This window comes from Bombina bombina, chromosome 4, assembly GCF_027579735.1.
Source record: "Bombina bombina isolate aBomBom1 chromosome 4, aBomBom1.pri, whole genome shotgun sequence".
NCBI classification, from domain to species: Eukaryota; Metazoa; Chordata; class Amphibia; order Anura; family Bombinatoridae; genus Bombina; species Bombina bombina.
The window spans coordinates 414,988,058-415,006,717 of record NC_069502.1 but is presented as its reverse complement, the minus strand read 5'-3'; the positions used below and the strand labels follow the sequence as shown (position 1 = coordinate 415,006,717).

General features: G+C 41.2%; 2 protein-coding genes across 4 annotated transcripts in view; one reads left to right on the top strand and one right to left on the bottom strand.

Annotated features, from left to right (window-relative positions):
- PLAAT1 (phospholipase A and acyltransferase 1) overlaps positions 1 to 18,660 on the top strand; it is a 717,153-nt gene that overhangs the window by 320,532 nt on the left and 377,961 nt on the right. The gene's annotated exons all lie outside the window — the stretch shown is intronic.
- LOC128656360 (probable cation-transporting ATPase 13A5) overlaps positions 16,443 to 18,660 on the bottom strand; it is a 252,554-nt gene continuing 250,336 nt past the window's right edge. The window contains exon 28 of the mRNA XM_053710220.1: positions 16,443 to 16,578. The gene's annotated coding sequence lies outside the window, so the exon portion shown is untranslated. The remainder of the gene's footprint in view (positions 16,579 to 18,660) is intronic.

The following is an 18,660-nucleotide window of genomic DNA, read 5'->3' as shown; positions in this document are numbered from 1 at the left end:
CATATTCTCATTTGAGTTTTAGTTGTTTTCTTAGATAAATGGTTTCCTTACCTTGAGAAGATCACAGTGATAGTGCTACAGAACAGCCCAAGAAGGTAAATACTTAATATCTGGTATGTTAGATATTGGTTTCTTGAGGACTGGAGCTGAGACAACATGATTAGATTATCCTTAATGAGCCTCCTCACATGTGTAACTAAAATATATATAACACTGAATTTGATTAATTAAAGCAAAAATATATACAGGTTCAGAAACTACAGCAAACTGATGTATTGAAATATTTGCCTTTGCTTATGCTTGTATGAATGCTGATTACTGAGCTTTTAACATGATTGTTTTTCCTACAAGCCATGACTTACTCAGTAAAGCCCCTAGGTGCCAATCTATCTTATTTCAACCTTTGTCAGGATTCCATAAGCTACTGTAAGAATCCCATAAGCACTGTTTGTGTTAAAATGCAAACTGCATGGCCGGGACACCGCTAGTGACTTCCATCATTGTGCCCTACCTTGGAATAGACCCAGGGACTCCAGGTTCAGAGTCTGGCTTGATCTGTTTGTGCCACTAGAGGATGTTTACTTGAAGGGGTTTGAGGGAAAAACTTAATTTTATTTACAGAATTTTCAATCTTTTTAATTCTAAGTTTAGAACTTAAACTCTACATTAATATTGAAGTATTTTGTTAATTACGTTCTAATAGTTTTTAATGTAACAAAGTGTTTATGCAAGTGATGTGTGTATATAGTGTGTGGGAGTAATGTTCATCATGCAGTATGTATGTGTGGTTTGTATATGTGTCTCTAGTGCCTGTATTGTTTGTATAACCTGTGTACACAATGTATGTGTTATGTTAGTGTAGTGTATGTGCATGGTTATGTAATGTCAATGCGTATAGCATATGTATGTGTAGTAGGGATGGACAAATGTGTTTATATTCATATATATATAACTAGTACTAAAGCCCGTGTACACGGGCCATTTTTTGCAGTACAGCGGTCCCACCCCTTGCTCTCTCCCCCCTCTCTTTTGCTCTCTCTTCCCCCTCTCTTTTGCTTTCTCTCCCCTCTCTCTTTTGCTTTCTCTCCCCCCTCTCCTTTGCTCTCTCTCTCCCCTCTTTTGCTTTCTCTCCCCCCTCTCCTTTGCTCTCCCTCTCCCCTCTTTTGCTCTCTCTCTCCCCTCTTTTGTTCTCTCCCCCCTCTTTGGCTCTCCCCCCCCTCTTTGGCTCCCCCCCCCCCTTTGGCTCCCCCCCCCTCTTTGGCTCTCCCCCCCCTCTTTGGCTCTCTCCCCTCTTTTGCTCTCTCTCCTATTTGGCTCTCTCTCTCCCCCCTCTTTGGCTCTCCCCCCCTTTGGCTCTCTCCCCCCCCCTTTGGCTCTCCCCCCCCTTTGGCTCTCTCTCCCCCCTCTTTGGCTCTCTCCCCTCTTTTGCTCTCCCTCCTCTTTGGCTCTCTTTCCTCTTTGGCTCTTTCTCTCCCCCCTCTTTGGCTCCCCCCCCCTCTTTGGCTCTCCCCCCCCCTCTTTTGCTCTCTCTCTCCCCTCTTTGGCTCTCTCCCCCCTCTTTTGTTCTCTCCCCCCTCTTTGGCGCTCTCCCCCCCTCTTTGGCTCTGCCCCCCCCCCTCTTTGTCTCTCTCCCCTCTTTGCTCTCCTCTTTGGCTCTCTTTCCTCTTTGGCTCTCTCTCTCCCCCCTCTTTGGCTCTCCCCCCCTTTAGCTCTCCCCCCCCCCTTTGGCTCTCTCCCCCCCCCCCTTTGGCTCTCTCCCCCCGCTCTTTGGCTCTCTCTCCCCCCTCTTTGGCTTTCTCTCCTTTTTGGCTCTTTTTCCTCTTTGGCTCTCTCTCTCCCCCCTCTTTGTCTCTCTCTCTCCCCCCCTTTGTCTCTCTCTCCCCCCACTTTGTCTCTCTCCCCCCCCCCTTTGTCTCTCTCCCCCCCCTTTGTCTCTCTCCCCCCCTTTGTCTCTCTCCCCCCCTTTGTCTCTCTCCCCCCCCCTTTGTCTCTCTCCCCCCCTTTGTCTCTCCCCCCCCTTTGTCTCTCTCCCCCCCCTTTGTCTCTCTCCCCCCCTTTGTCTCTCTCCCCCCCCTTTGTCTCTCTCCCCCCCCCTTTGTCTCTCCCCCCCCTTTGTCTCTCTCCCCCCCTTTGTCTCTCTCCCCCCCCTTTGTCTCTCTCCCCCCCTTTTGTCTCTCTCCCCCCCTTTGTCTCTCCCCCCCCTTTGTCTCTCTCCTCCCCCTTTGTCTCTCCCCCCCCCCCTTTGTCTCTCTCCACCCCCCCTTTGTCTCTCTCCACCCCCCTTTGTCTCTCTCCACCCCCCCTTTGTCTCTCTCCACCCCCCCTTTGTCTCTCTCCACCCCCCCCTTTGTCTCTCTCCACCCCCCCTTTGTCTCTCTCCACCCCCCCTTTGTCTCTCTCCACCCCCTTTGTCTCTCTCCCCCCCTCTCCTGCTCCCTCTCTGGCTCTGTGCTCACATCGCGGGACCCCGTCCGGTCACGCCCCATCGCGGCGACACCCGCCTGGTCACGCCCCTCGCGACGCCCGGCCACGCCCCTCGCGACACCCGGCCACGCCCCCATCGCAACGCTCCCGTCGGCCACAAACAGCTGTGAGGTCTGGGGAGCACGTGGCCGCTTCTCACGCAGCAGACCTCACAGCTGTTTGTGTACCTCGCGCTCCCTATCTCACAGCTGCTTGTATGCTGTGTACCTCGCGCTCCCTATCTCAAGGCCAAGTGTTTGTCTCTACTGCGCATGACGGCTTCAGACAAACACTTGGCCTTTTATAATATAGGATAGAATATTGATAAGAACGAATATTCTTAAAAATGCTATAATTAAATGCTATTACAGTTTTCAAATGTAATTTTCCATTTTGAATGTTCATAATGAGATTGAATATCCACATTCGAAATTTTGAATGGAACATTAGATTTAACAAATACTTTTCAGAAGTTTAATAGTTCATGTGGTAGGGAATTTAGTAAATTGATACATAATAGATACAAATATATAAATTCAAATTCTATTTTGAATACTGCATAATTTGAATTTTACATTTAAAAAAATAATTAGAAATACTATTACAAATATATAAATTAGAATTTTTCTAATATGAATATTGCATAATTTGAATCAAATTATTACAAAAATTTTAATAGAATATTACATTTAAAGAAAGCATTAGAAATACTATTACATTAATGAATGTTAGAATGTTGTACAAACAGTCAAATTTTAATTTGAACAAGCAAATGTGTTAAATGTGTTAAAATTAGTTTACTTTTTCAAATTTTGTGAAACATTCACCCATCACTAATGTGTAGTGTGTGAGTATATTGGCCTGTGTGTATGTTCTTTGACTTCTTATACACGCTAACAGTACTACACTGTCTTCTAGACTAAAGCACCGTATGAATCAATATCTGGGACTGAATTTCTTAATTTTTTTTACTGAGCATCCCAATTTATATTATTAAACCTTTTATATCTCAGCAACTACTGCTCATTTTTTTATTCAACAAAAATCACCCACTAAACAAAAACTATGTTTATATTAAATATTGATAAAGTGTTTTAAGCTGTAGGTTTGGCTAATCAAAAAGAAAAGTACTTTTTTTCAGCACTTAAACTGAAAATAAATTTTTCCAAATTGCCACATATCATTGTAATCTTTAGCACTAATATAACATTTTCGCTTGGTTTGTTTTTTATTTACTTCAATATAATAGTTTATATTTTTATATTTTCTTTCCCTATCGTTCTCTCCGTTGCTCCTCCCACCCTCCTCTTCCTGGATTTTGTATTCATTACGTATAGAGCGGTCACACCCGCTCTATACGTAGGCTAAAAGCTTGTTCACGATATACGGATGTATTACGCATGCGCTAATCAGCGATCCGGCTACCAATGCGCATGCAAACTTTCTCATCCCCTAATGTAAACGCGCATGCGTCAAACTGTTTGGCGAATTGTGAACGCGCGACAGAGATAATCTTGTTTATATTGGACTCGCACATGCGTATTGGCTGCGAGCAGGGTGTGACGTAGCTTTCTGGACGCCAATCGGCCAGAAAGTCAATTGGACGATTGAAAAAACGTGACCAGGAAGTAAATTGCCGCATTACCAACGGGCTGAATTGAATATTAAAAAAATATGTATTTAAAAGCGTCGAAAACGGTATTTATTTAATGTTAAAAAAAAAGTCATGAATGAAAGTGCTATTGTTTTGTTAGTAATTATGTAAATCTGCAGAGCAGAAGCACTAAGTTTACTTTTACTTTAAAATGTTCTTCTGATATCAGTAAGAACATTTACCAGTAACATTATTCAGTATCTTTTATGGTTACCTGATTTATCCAATCACGGCAATCCATTTCCTATATTTTATCCTCTTTGAACCAGTTATACGTAAGTGTATTGGGTCTACACTGAAGGTGCCCTATGAACTGATGACTGCTTATTAATTCTGTTTAAGATATTTACTTGTACTTAAACTACTCTTTTATATTCTGTTATTCATTCACTGAATTGTAAGTGAAATTACCTTATTTTTACTATTTGGTTTCTGTTTGAACTCTGATTATGCATTACCAGTTTAGGGCTCCATATTACATATGCGGCGTCGCCTGTAAAAGCCGGCGACGCCGTTTTTTACGTGGTTTTGGTATCACATATATATGGCGTAGCATAGAAGCTACGCGCGTATATTTTACCCATCGCCCGCATTGTTTACTCCCATAAACTAACATAGAATTCAATATACAGTGCAATGACTTACACCCGCAGAATTTAGAAAATCTACTCCCGTTTCATCTCGCCACACATGGCAGGCCCAGCAACCCTTGCATTGACTAAAAAAGCAACGTAACTCCATGGAAGCCTTAAAAAACACATACATTTAAGCAGCATCTCAAAAGTTAAAGAGACAGTATACTATAAAAAAAAATATCTTTCCAATTACTTCTTTTACTAGCTGCAGAGTATAAAATGTATGAGATTTTATTTTTTATGGTTTATTTCTGCATTTGAAATAGCTGATTTTGTGTTTTGAATTAACAACCTAATAAAATGGGCTAAGCTTGTAGGTATAATCAGATCTCATTACTTTATCACATTGTGTACATATACTTGATTCTTTATTTTATATATGTTCATAAACCAATCACCAATACTTGTAGAGAACAATGCAAAATAATCATTTTAGTACCTTATCTCTTCTAGAACCCACTGGGAGTGTAATTTATTCTACTGGCTGTGTTAACACAGCTTGGCCATGACACCAAAATATTTAAGGATGGGTTTGGGATACCACAGGCTAAATAAAATATTTCAAATACAATCATAAGGGTAAAGGAAATACTTGTAAACTATGTAATACACTCCAGCAGGTAAAGTGGATCATTGGGAACAAATTTTAGGGAAGAACATGTTTTAGTAAAATGTCCCTTTAAACCTTGCTGCCTACTTAATTATTATCCTATATAATAAAAGGCAAGGTATGTTTGTCAGATACTGTCATGCGCATTAGAGACTGCAGAGGACAAACAAACCTGGCCTTGAGCAGCAGAGGAGTACGCACTGAAAAAGCTGCCTGGTGGGGGCATGGCCGGGTGTGCCATGATGGGGGTGTGCCATGATGGGGGCGTGGCCGGGCATGCCGTGATGGGGGCGTGGGCGGTGCGTATGGTTAGGGGGCGTGGCCTCGCGGGAGTGCGAGCGGAGGGGCGTGGGCAACGGGAGAGAGGTGGGAGAGACCAAAAGAGGTGGGAGAGACCAAAAGAGAGGAGGGAAAGCGAGCAAAAGAGGGGGGAATAAAGAGAGAGAGCAAAAGAGGGAAGAGAGAGCAAAAGAGAGGAGGGAGAGAGAGCAAAAGAAGGGGGAGAGAGCAAAAGAGGGGGAGAGAGAGCACAAAAAAGGGAGAGAGAAAACGCAAAAGAGGGGGAGAGAAAGCGCAAAAGAGGGGGAGAGAGAGAGAGCACAAAAGAGGGGGAGAGAGCTCAAAAGAGAGGGGGGAGAGCGAAAGCTCAAAAGAGAGGGGGAAAAGAGAGAGCGCAAAAGAGGGGGGAGAGAGAGCGCAAAAGAGAAGGGGGAGAGAGAGCGCAAAAGAGGGGGGAGAGAGAGCGCAAAAGTGAAGGGGGAGAGAGACCGCAAAAGAGGGATAGAGAGAGCGCAAAAGAGGGAAAGAGATAGAGAGTGCAAAGGAGAGGGGGAGAGAGCGCAAAAGAGAGGGAGAGAGAGCGCAAAAGATAGGGGGAGAGAGCGCAATAGAGAGGGGGAGAGAGCGCAAAAGAGAGGGGGGAGAGAGCGCAAAAGAGAGGGGAGAGAGAGAGCAAAATAGGGGAGAGAGAGAGCAAAAGAGGGCGAGAGAGAGAAAAAGAGGGGGGAGCGAGCAGAAGAGGGGGAAGAGAGAGAGAGAGCAAAAGAGGGGGAAAGAGAGAGAGCAAAAGAGGGGGGAGAGAGCAAAAGAGGGGGAGAGAGAGCACAAGAGGGGAGAGAGAGCAAAAGAGGGGGAGAGAGAGCACAAAATTGGGGGGAGAGAGGGAGCTCAAAAGAGAGGGGGAGAGAGAGAGAGAGCACAAAAGAGAGGGGGGAGAGAGAGGGAGCAAGGGTTGGAACCACGGTACTTAAAAAAATTGGCCCGTGTACACGGGCTTTAGGACTAGTTATCAATATTTCTCCTTTGCAATTGTGTCAAACCAATCACAAACAGCACAGCCTCTCACCTGCAGCCTTAAAACACCTAACAATGCATAGCCTATCAGTAACATCAGTTTTAAATATACCCATGTGTCAATTTATATTGGATGTGAGATACATTGATTTACATCTCATAAGTGAATATTACTATATGTACTCTTCATACACAACTATGTGGATGTGAGTTATAGTACAAGAATATGTCATGAACAAAATATTACCTGTTTTTATTGCCATTTCAACACAGGTTATATTATATATTTTAACAATATTAGTGTAATAAAACACACCTCACATGGATGTGTATGACAATTACATGGTAAATAATAGAGGACAAGGTTTATGGTGAACTATAATAATATTAATTTTTTTTGCTTCTTGGATGAGGGAGCTGAGGTGCCTGTAGTGGATTGACTTGTACTTAAACTACTCTTTTATATTCTGTTATTCATTCACTGAATTGTAAGTGAAATTACCCTATTTTTCCTATTTGGTTTCTGTTTGAACTCTGATTATGCAAAAGCTGGTGACGCCGTTTTTTACGCGGTTTTGGTATCACATATACGGCGTAGCATACAAGCTACGCGCGTATATTTTACCCGTCGTCCGCATTGTTTACTACCATAAACTAACAAAGAACTGGCGCGCAATTCGGTATTCTATATAGAGTGCAATGACTTACACCCACAGAATTTAGAAAATCTACTCCAGTTTAATCTCGCCACACATGGCAGGCCCAGCAACCCTTGCATTGACTAAAAAAGCAACGTAACTCCATGGAAGCCTTAAAAAACACATACATTTAAGCAGCATCTCAAAAGTTAAAGAGACAGTATACTATAAAAAAAATCTCTTTCCAATTACTTCTTTTACTAGCTGCAGAGTATAAAATGTATGAGATTTTCTTTTTTACGGTTTATTTCTGTATTTGAAATAGCTGATTTTGTGTTTTGAATTAACAACCTAATAAAATGGGCTAAGCTTGTAGGTATAATCAGATCTCACTACTTTATCACATTGTGTACATATACTTGATTCTTTATTTTATATCTGTTCATAAACCAATCACCAATACTTGTAGAGAACAATGCAAAATAATAATTTTAGTACCTTATCTCTTCTAGAACCCACTGGGAGTGTAATTTATTCTACTGGCTGTGTTAACACAGCTTGGCCTTGACGCCAAAATATTTAAGGATGGGTGGGGATACCACAGGCTAAATAAAATATTTCAAATACAATCATAAGGGTAAAGGAAATACTTGTAAACTATGTAATACACTCCAGCAGGTAAAGTGGATCATTGGGAACAAATTATAGGGAAGAAATTTGTTTAGTAAAATGTCCCTTTAAACCTTGCTGCCTACTTAATTATTATAATCAATATTTCTCCTTTGCAATTGTGTCAAACCAATCACAAACAGCACAGCCTCTCACCTGCAGCCTTAAAACACCTGACAATGCACACCCTATCAGTAACATCAGTGTTATATATACCCATGTGTCAATTTATATTGGATGTGAGATACATTGATTTACATCTCATAAGTGAATATTACTATATGTACCCTTCATACACAACTACAGGGAGTGCAGAATTATTAGGCAAATGAGTATTTTGACCACATCATCCTCTTTATGCATGTTGTCTTACTCCAAGCTGTATAGGCTCGAAAGCCTACTACCAATTAAGCATATTAGGTGATGTGCATCTCTGTAATGAGAAGGGGTGTGGTCTAATGACATCAACACCCTATATCAGGTGTGCATAATTATTAGGCAACTTCCTTTCCTTTGGCAAAATGGTTCAAAAGAAGGACTTGACAGGCTCAGAAAAGTAAAAAATAGTGAGATATCTTGCAGAGGGATGCAGTACTCTTAAAATTGCAAAGCTTCTGAAGCGTGATCATCGAAAAATCAAGCGTTTCATTCAAAATAGTCAACAGGGTCGCAAGAAGCGTGTGGAAAAACCAAGGCGCAAAATAACTGCCCACGAACTGAGAAAAGTCAAGCAAGCAGCTGCCAAGATGCCACTTGCCACCAGTTTGGCCATATTTCAGAGCTGCAACATCACTGGAGTGCCCAAAAGCACAAGGTGTGCAATACTCAGAGACATGGCCAAGGTAAGAAAGGCTGAAAGACGACCACCACTGGACAAGACACACAAGCTGAAACGTCAAGACTGGACCAAGAAATATCTCAAGACTGATTTTTCTAAGGTTTTATGGACTGATGAAATGAGAGTGAGTCTTGATGGGCCAGATGGATGGGCCCGTGGCTGGATTGGTAAAGGGCAGAGAGCTCCAGTCCGACTCAGACGCCAGCAAGGTGGAGGTGGAGTACTGTTTTGGGCTGGTATCATCAAAGATGAGCTTGTGGGGCCTTTTCGGGTTGAGGATGGAGTCAAGCTCAACTCCCAGTCCTACTGCCAGTTTCTGGAAGACACCTTCTTCAAGCAGTGGTACAGGAAGAAGTCTGCATCCTTCAAGAAAAACATGATTTTCATGCAGGACAATGCTCCATCACACGCGTCCAAGTACTCCACAGCGTGGCTTGCAAGAAAGGGTATAAAAGAAGAAAATCTAATGACATGGCCTCCTTGTTCACCTGATCTGAACCCCATTGAGAACCTGTGGTCCATCATCAAATGTGAGATTTACAAGGAGGGAAAACAGTACACCTCTCTGAACAGTGTCTGGGAGGCTGTGGTTGCTGCTGCACGCAATGTTGATGGTGAACAGATCAAAACACTGACAGAATCCATGGATGGCAGGCTTTTGAGTGTCCTTGCAAAGAAAGGTGGCTATATTGGTCACTGATTTGTTTTTGTTTTGTTTTTGAATGTCAGAAATGTATATTTGTGAATGTTGAGATGTTATATTGGTTTCACTGGTAAAAATAAATAATTGAAATGGGTATATATTTGTTTTTTGTTAAGTTGCCTAATAATTATGCACAGTAATAGTCACCTGCACACACAGATATCCCCCTAAAATAGCTATAACTAAAAACAAACTAAAAACTACTTCCAAAACTATCCAGCTTTGATATTAATGAGTTTTTTGGGTTCATTGAGAACATGGTTGTTGTTCAATAATAAAATTAATCCTCAAAAATACAACTTGCCTAATAATTCTGCACTCCCTGTATGTGCATGTGAGTTATAGTACAAGAATATGTCATAAACAAAATATTACCTGTTTTTATTGCCATTTCAACACAGGTCTTATTATATATTTTAACAATATTAGTGTAATAAAACACACCTCACATGGATGTGTATGACAATTACATGGTAAATAATAGAGGACAAGGTTTATGGTGAACTATAAAAATATTACATTTTTTTGCTTCTTGGATGAGGGAGCTGAGGTGCCTGTAGTGGATTGCCTTGTTCTCCTTGTTCTAGCATATTCTGGTGTTTCTGCTGGTATGCTGGCCACAGATGATAGGCTGGAGGCAGTGTCCTGCTGGTGTGTAAAGTGCTCAATCAACACACCCAAGAGTTGATTTTGTTCTTTCCATCTATTGTCCATCTGCATCTGCATATCAGACAGAATTTGCATCATTTGTGACTGGTTTTAAACACTTGCACTTAACGATGCTGCCATGTCCCTCTGCAGCTCTATGCTATGTTTGTGTAACCTCTCTTGGCCACTGAAGAACCTCTCTTAGCTCCTGAAGAACCTCTCTTGGCCTCTTTGTATGCTCTCAGTGCTTGTGTCAAGCCTCCTCTGGAGTGCAAGTATTCCTCAACCAGGGGAGAATACAATGCATCTACAGGCTCTTAAGCAACAGAGCTGGAAGTTGCTTCAGGGGCAGGTTCAGCTGTATCTTCTGCTGCTTGAGGGGCAGGTTCAGCTGTAGCCTCTGGTGCTTGAGGGGTAGGTTCAGCTGTATCTTCTGCTGCTTGAGGGGCAGGTGCAGCTGTAGCTTCTGGTGCTTGAGGGGCAGGTTCAGGTGTATCTTCTGCTGCTTGAGGGGCATGTTCAGCTGTATCTTTGCTGCTTGAGGGGCTGGTGCAGCTGTATCACCTGCTGTTTGAGGGAAAGCTGTAGTTTCTGCTGTATTTACATCTGCAGATGTTGGAGCTCGTTCATGGAAGTGGATGGTGGAGCTCATCCCATGGAAGAGGATGGTGGAGTTCGTCCCTTGGAAAAGGATGGTGGAGCTCGTCCCATGAAAAGGATGGTGGAGCTAATCCCATGGAAGAGAATGGGGGAGCTCTCATGAATGATTGGTAGTCCCAATGATGACCAGTGTGTGACCACTTAGCCTCTACAATCAGCACATCTTGTGACATAGTCTGTGGGTAATATCCATGATTGTCATGAGATTGTGTTGTGGGGGTGTAAATAATGGCAATGGCGGTGGCATCACTCCTGGGTCCTCAACTGAAGCCATCCAACCATGCTCATGCCTGGGAGCACGCTGTTTGTGTGGTTGCCTGAAGACTGGTGGTGGTGGCATGGCTGTTTCTATCATTGTGACAGGAGGTTCTGTGGAGGAGTTAAAGGATGAGAGGGATAAGTACAGTCAGATATATGTCTGTGTGGGCATACAATGTACATTGATACATGCTAGGGCCTATTCTGATTTACATGTCAACCTCTATAACATGCATGTTCACATTGTGAGTTTGTCTATGAGGGATTTGAATATAAGCAGTATACAGGGATGTGTTTCATACAATAGTTATGTGTACATGTCAATGATGAAATAATGTGTTCTTTAAGTGACACAGATCCTGCTTTATTGAGCTAAATGTCTTGGGATGGCTATAATGTCCATTTAATGAAAACTCTACATGTGGCTTGTGACCTGTGTTACTCTGAGACATGTTAGTATTGCACTATTTCACCTCACATCATGAATTGCATCATGTTATGTAGCAGTAATGTCAAGTATAATTGTAGATGTTTTTGTTAGTACTCCAAATACCATGCTCTTCTTTGTGTACATGAATGTGTGATATTAAAGGATGTTGTATAGCAACTACATATAAAACAGGTGTGTGGGATGTTACGCACCAGCATGATGTGCTGTGGTTGCAGTCCCTCTACAGTCCTCCTCTGCAGGGCCACGCTGTTGACGGCATCCTCTACCACCAGCCATGCCGTCTTTCATTTTTTGGTACAGCCTTTGCCCTTCTCCTGCCCCAAGAGGTCACTGTAATTGCCCATGATCGCCTGGATTACGGCAACATTTCCATCAAATGTGAAGTTAAGACATCTCAGCCTCTCATCCTCTATGGCCACTTGGCTTCCTCCCTGTGATGTCCCTGGCAGTGTGGGTTCCTCCCTATCCTCTCCCTCCTCCCCCCTTCTGTCCTTATGTGCACCCTCTGTCCCTCTCCTGGATGTGCCTGCTCTCTGGGGCTCTCTGGCATCTCTCCTCCCATCATTCCTTCTGGCTCTTCCTCTCCCCACTCCACTTACTCCATGATGCTGGGACCACTGCTCCTCCTGTCCTCTCCAATACTCCTCTCCCTGCCACTCCTCTCCCCATCCCTACCTCTCCCGGCCATCCTCACACTAATCACACTACACACACTCCCACTCACTTCCAGTTCAGTCACACACAATCAAACAATCAGTCTATCACACAATAAAAATAAAATATGTGAGGTGTTGTATTTGTATATGTATTTATGCAATGTGTGCAATATGTCAGAATATGTGTAAGTGTACAAGTTTACTCAATCCACCAATGCGACCTAACTATTTATTCTGATTGCGCCTCTCTCTCTACTCTCACTAATCCTCCACTCCTGGGCCGTGTGTTGTAGCTCAACGAACAATCCAAACACACTGAAGAAAATGGCGGCTGCGCATGGGTTTATATAAGAATTTGAATAGCGTAATTACATGTTGCATTTTTAGTTTCATTCCAGATTCGTTTTTATGCATGTCTAGCATCTAACAGCGCCGTATATATAATAACCCGATGTGTGAGGTGAAATTATGGGTGGCGCGGGTTTCAGCGCTTGCGGTGAAGCCTGCGCCGTATATGTAATCTCGGCCTAAGTATCAGACACTGGAAACATATTGAGGTGCCATCCCTCTCTGATTGGAAGCCAATTTATAAAAGTCTGGACAGATAAGGTTTGATGCCCGCATTTAAAACTGCAGAAGTGGCTGCTTGCAGAATGCTGCCGTTGCTCACCAGTGACAAATTTAGCGTGAGCATGGAATATGAATTTCCCTGGTCGGAATAGTCTGCGGTGATTTTATTCTGCTAGCTAAGAGCTGGCATATAATTTAGGAAGCAGCAGTCTGATCGGCTGCAGGCTCCCTCATGTACTCCAGAGTTTGATAAATGGAGCCCTTTGTCACATTCTCTCTGACACTGGAAAATTATCATTACACAATAACTTAGCATTTAGATGCTTATCCCTCTATGGGATTCATCTGGGAAGAATATCTTACATCTCTATGAAAGTATTTATACTGTGGGCCTATCCAAACTGCACTATTTAAATAATCTGTTGGTTTATTGGGATTACTGCAATGTTTTTACTTCAGTTGAATAAAATTGTTCATTCAATTGATATAATACTTTATTGTATAACAAAATTGACATTTCATTTTGTTACAACAAGAATAAACTGTTACATTTTTGTTTGGCAACAAAATCCATAACTACTGCTCTGAGATGGCGGTATGGATCGTGTCGTGTCGGTTTAAGCTGTAACGCAAGCATTTTAGTCTGAACGCACAACCTTTAATACCGGCGCTATGAAAATCCCACACTCAAACTTCATTTTGTTGAGTGCGGAAGGGACGTTGGGTTACAGGCTAAAATGCTTGCGGTATAGCTATACTGCCGTGACTTGTAATATGCGTTCCTGCGTTTCAGCATTAAAAGCCGTACCACACAGTAATTCAAAACTCGTAATCTAGGTGCATGTTGTTTATGCAAAACTGGGCAATGGTAATAAAGGTATTATCTATCTTTTAAAACAATAACAATTCTGGAGTAGACTGGACAGTATACATCACTTTTCATATAACTTGTAACATGTAATAGACACTACTATAAAGAAGAATACGCACAGGTAATGATATAAAAATCCAGTTTAAAACCTTTTAAAAACTTACTTAGAAGCTCTCAGTTTAGCACTGTTGATGAGGTTAGACTGGGACACCAAGCAAAAGAGGAAATCTGAAAAGTAGACACCCCCCTTCCCTGCAAATGAAAAGACAGATTGGCTTCAAATCTGCAGGGGGCGGTATTGCACAAGCATTTCACGAGAAATGCTTGTGCAATGATAAATGCCAACAGTGTATGCTATCTGCATTTATCGATGTGCCGTGGACATGATCCACTACAGCAGATCATGTCCATCCACACAATGATAATTCCGCCCTCTAATATCTTTGAACTCTTAAAACTTTTTTGTGCAATTTTTTAAATAATTGTTATCAGACAGTGTTAAGTGTAACTGTACTTTTAAATGTATTTTTTGTGTTTTGAGACACATTTTTTATTTTGGGAAACAGTTAACCAGAGCTCTGAGCACACTATTTCATGATGCGAGTTAACTTAAACTGCGCTCAAAGCGATCTTTATACTTGTAATATGATCGCTACATCTGACACGTGCAAATAGCCACGTTAAAACCCCTTTTTGCTTGCACATAACTGTTAACGTACCACTTAATATGATTGAATAGTCTTTATTTTTTTGGGAAGAATCCATATTGTTCAAACAAAGGAGGGGAAATTTGCAATATAACTAAAAATAAATATGTTTTATTTTATTTTAAGAGTGAAATGAATCAAAACACCAACAATAATTTGATATTCTTCAACCCAATTTTTAATTATAATTTAATATTATAGCTCCTAGCCCCCATAATAAAATCACTTAATGCTATGCAAATGGAGAAAATAAGGAATGGAGAAAGAGAGAGAATCTTTATTTTCCTTCTAAACAGTAATCTAAAATAATCATCAGCTGTACAACTTAATATGAGTATAAATCACAATAATTTAAATGAGCAAACAAATTTGCTAAGAAGGAGTTTAAACCTAACATATTAAAACATGAAATAAAACACTACTCTACCCAGATAGTCGTCATCTACTTTCTCATCAATATATCTAATAGAAGAGCATGAGGGGGTTATACAAAAATACAAAAGAAGCCTAGATGCAAACCTTCATTATACTGTGAGGTCTCTCTCCTATTGTTTTGTGCAACAATGAGTGAATGAATTGCGGATATAAAAGGGTCTGTGGGCATGGTGTGGCCGGCCATGGGAGGAGTTGAACATGTTATGACGTTTGAGAATGCAACCTGGCAGGAAGGAATAACAAGCAAGGGGCCATTTCGTATCCTCACCTCCGCTTAACAAGGACAATGAGCATACAATCTAAATCTAAAGACTGGAGCTCTTTTGCTCTCCTGTAGATCTATCACTGGAAACTACAGATGTTTATTATAGAACTTTTTACAATGTCTCTATAGAAGTTGGAGCAAAGCTTAATAAATGTATTGTGTTAATTTCCTACTAAATAGGACCAATCGGTCACCACTGTTGGGTTGGACCAAAAGCTTATTTAACTAATGATTAAAAAAATGAGAAAAGAAGAATTTGGCGGATTAAACTAAAAGATCATTTTATTTTTGGTTATGTCCCTTTGGGCTATATATTGGGTTTCCAGGTATCTCATGTTAACTTCAACTTTCAGTGACAACCATCTTACCAAGTTATGCACTGTTCCTATTGTCTGCCTATTTTGGGCATCTCCTTTTATAAGATGTATGGATATTATGCCGATTTCTTAGTGAAAACATATTTAAAGGTACCTCAAATTCCCATTCACCATAAACTTATTAATTATGCATAATATGCCCTTTCATTACTAATTTTTGTCTGTTTTGCTGAGATTTAGCACTGCAAATTGAACTGCTTAATTTCCCCAAGACAGGCTAGACTGTGTTCCTTGAAATGGAGAACCCTGACCCTCCTACATGCTGCTGCACAGTGATTGTTTAATATTTGTGCTCACACTAATTGGTCACATCAATGGAATTAAGATAAACAACATTTAAGAGGCATTGTAATAGGTGTTTCCAGTGGCTTCTCAAGGGGTGGGGACAGGGAGTTTCTAGATCCCCCAGCATAATGGCTGGCCCACCATGTGCCCTCAAACTGTGATCCACCCTTGCTTTCCCACCACAACTCTGGTAATGACTTCCCCAGTTCTACCCAGCCCTTAAAACAGCATACCAACAATCTCATCACACCCATTGTGACCCTGTCCAAAGTCCCTCCTATTGTGAACCCATGCACAAAACGCTGGTTGGCTTCCAACATGTACCCCCTATTATAACTTTCTGGCGATGCTAGTCTCTGGGCCTGCAAAACAATGCTTTTATTTATATATGAAATACAAGACAAATAATTATTTTAAATAATTTGTTTTATTTTATTTTGCATGCAGATCTTTTGCAATGCAGTGGATAATTACTAATGCATATATAAAAAAAATATATATATTTAAAACCTTTTAATTTGGGCTATGCTGAACAAACACCTAGAAAAAGGATGTCCAACTTTGTTCGTTGAAGAATACAGTAATTATTTTCTGGATGACTCTCTTTGAGAGCATAGGTACATATCACATTCTGGTTCTTTGTTGAAATTACCATTGCATATACATTTGTTTTAAAATACATTATGAAATGTTTTTTCACAAAAACACATTAAACAATACTTTCACTCCCAAATTCCAAATAATTGTGTTTTGCATAGTTCTTTCCTTTTAACAAAGGATAATAATGATCCTTCTCCATAACTTGCTGCAATTCCTTATACCGACTCTTTGATTTATAGTTGAAAATCTTTTTTACTACCAGCCAGAGACTTCGATTTTCAGTTACATACTCCTGAAAAACACAAAACATTTACTAGAAAACAGCATAAATTACAAACTTTAATTCACAAATGAAACATAATAATCTCCAGACTATTCACAAACAGGCGAACGCCTAATGCACGTTTAGCCTGGGCTTTTTCAAAGGCGGGCTAATGATACTTGATATTACAAGTTCATGGTAAATTAGCGCGCTGCACTAGAATATTTAGCACGACTTGAGACCTGAAATAAACAGTAAGGGGTTGATTTATCAAGCTTGTATTGAGCTTGATGCCCCTGTTTCCACGTGAGCCTTCAGGCTTGCTGGAAACAGAAGCTATGAAGTAGTGGTCTAAAGACCGCTGCTCCATAACTTGTCTGCCTGCTCTGAGGCCGCAGACAGAAATAAACCCAATCGAATACAACCAGGGGCCGATTGGCTGTGAATCTGCAGGGAGCGGCATTGCACTAGCAGTTCACAAGAACTGCTGGTGCAATGATAAATGTCGACAGCGTATGCTGTCTGCATTTATCGATGTGCGGTGGACATGATACGCTACATTGTATCATGCCGGCACGCACTATGATAAATCTATCCCTAAGTGTTAAAGAAAAAGTTGCACAAAACAAATGTAAAACACATTGGGCAAGATTACAAGGGGTGCACCAATATTAGCACTGGACGGTAAAAGCAATATTGTGACTGCGCTAGCTAGTGCACATATTACAAGTTGAAAATAAATGGGTGCGCTCGAGCACAAACAAAATGTGCACTCACCAGATTAGCGTTACTAGATACCTAACGTAAAGTGTAAGGGTTAAAAAAATGTACACAACATAACATATATACCTATTAATAAGCTATCACACTCATACATACACTTTCTGATAAAAATATTTGAACTAAATACTAATAAAAATGTTTTATAAGGGTTAAAAGAGTTATAGTATTTGGCAATATATTTGACTGGGAAGGGCTATATACAGTGGGGAAAAAAAGTATTTAGTCAGCCACCAATTGTGCAAGTTCTCCCACTTAAGAAGATGAGAGAGGCCTGTAATTTTCACCATAGGTATACCTCAACTATGAGAGACAAAATGTGGAAACAAATCCAGACAATCACACTGTCTGAATTGGAAAGAATTTATTTGCAAATTATGGTGGAAAATAAGTATTTGGTCACCTACAAACAAGCAAGATTTCTGGCTCTCACAGACCTGTTTGAATATTGTAATGAAAGACAGCACCTCTGATGATGTACTGGGGCACAGGAAAGGATCAGCCAAATCCCAATGCAATGTCCAAATAAATAATTTTCCAGCCTCCAGTAAAAATTAAAAGACCTTTATTTTCTCTTTACAGGGTTCATCATACAAACAACTTGTTGTTTGTATGATGGACCCTGTAAAGAGAAAATAAAGGTATTTTAATTCTCACAGACCTGTATCTTCTTCTTTAAGAGGCTCCTCTGTCCTCCACTCATTACCTGTATTAATGGCACCTGTTTGAACTTGTTATCAGTATAAAAGACACCTGTCCACAACCTCAAACAGTCACACTCCAAACTCCACTATGGTGAAGACCAAAGAGCTGTCGAAGGACACCAGAAACAAAATTGTAGACCTGCAACAGGCTGGAAAGACTAAATCTGCAATAGGCAAGCAGCTTGGTGTGAAGAAATCAACTGTGGGAGCAATAATTAGAAAATGGAAGACATACAAGACCACTGATAATCTCCTTCGGTCTGGGGCTCCACGCAAGATCTCACCCCGTGGGGTCAAAATGATCACAAGAACAGTGAGCAAACATCCCAGAACCACACGGGGGGACCTAGTGAATTACTTGCAGAGAGCTGGACCAACGTAACAAAGGCTACCATCAGTAACACACTACGCTGCCAGGGACTCAGATCCTGCAGTGCCAGACGTGTCCCCCTGCTTAAGCCAGTACATGTCCGGGCCCTTCTGGAGTATGCTAGAGAGCATTTGGATGATCCAGAAGTGGATTGGGAGAATGTCATATGGTCAGATGAAACCAAAGTAGAACTGTTTGGTAGAAACACAACTTGTTGTGTTTGGAGGAGAGAGAACACCATACCTACTGTGAAACATG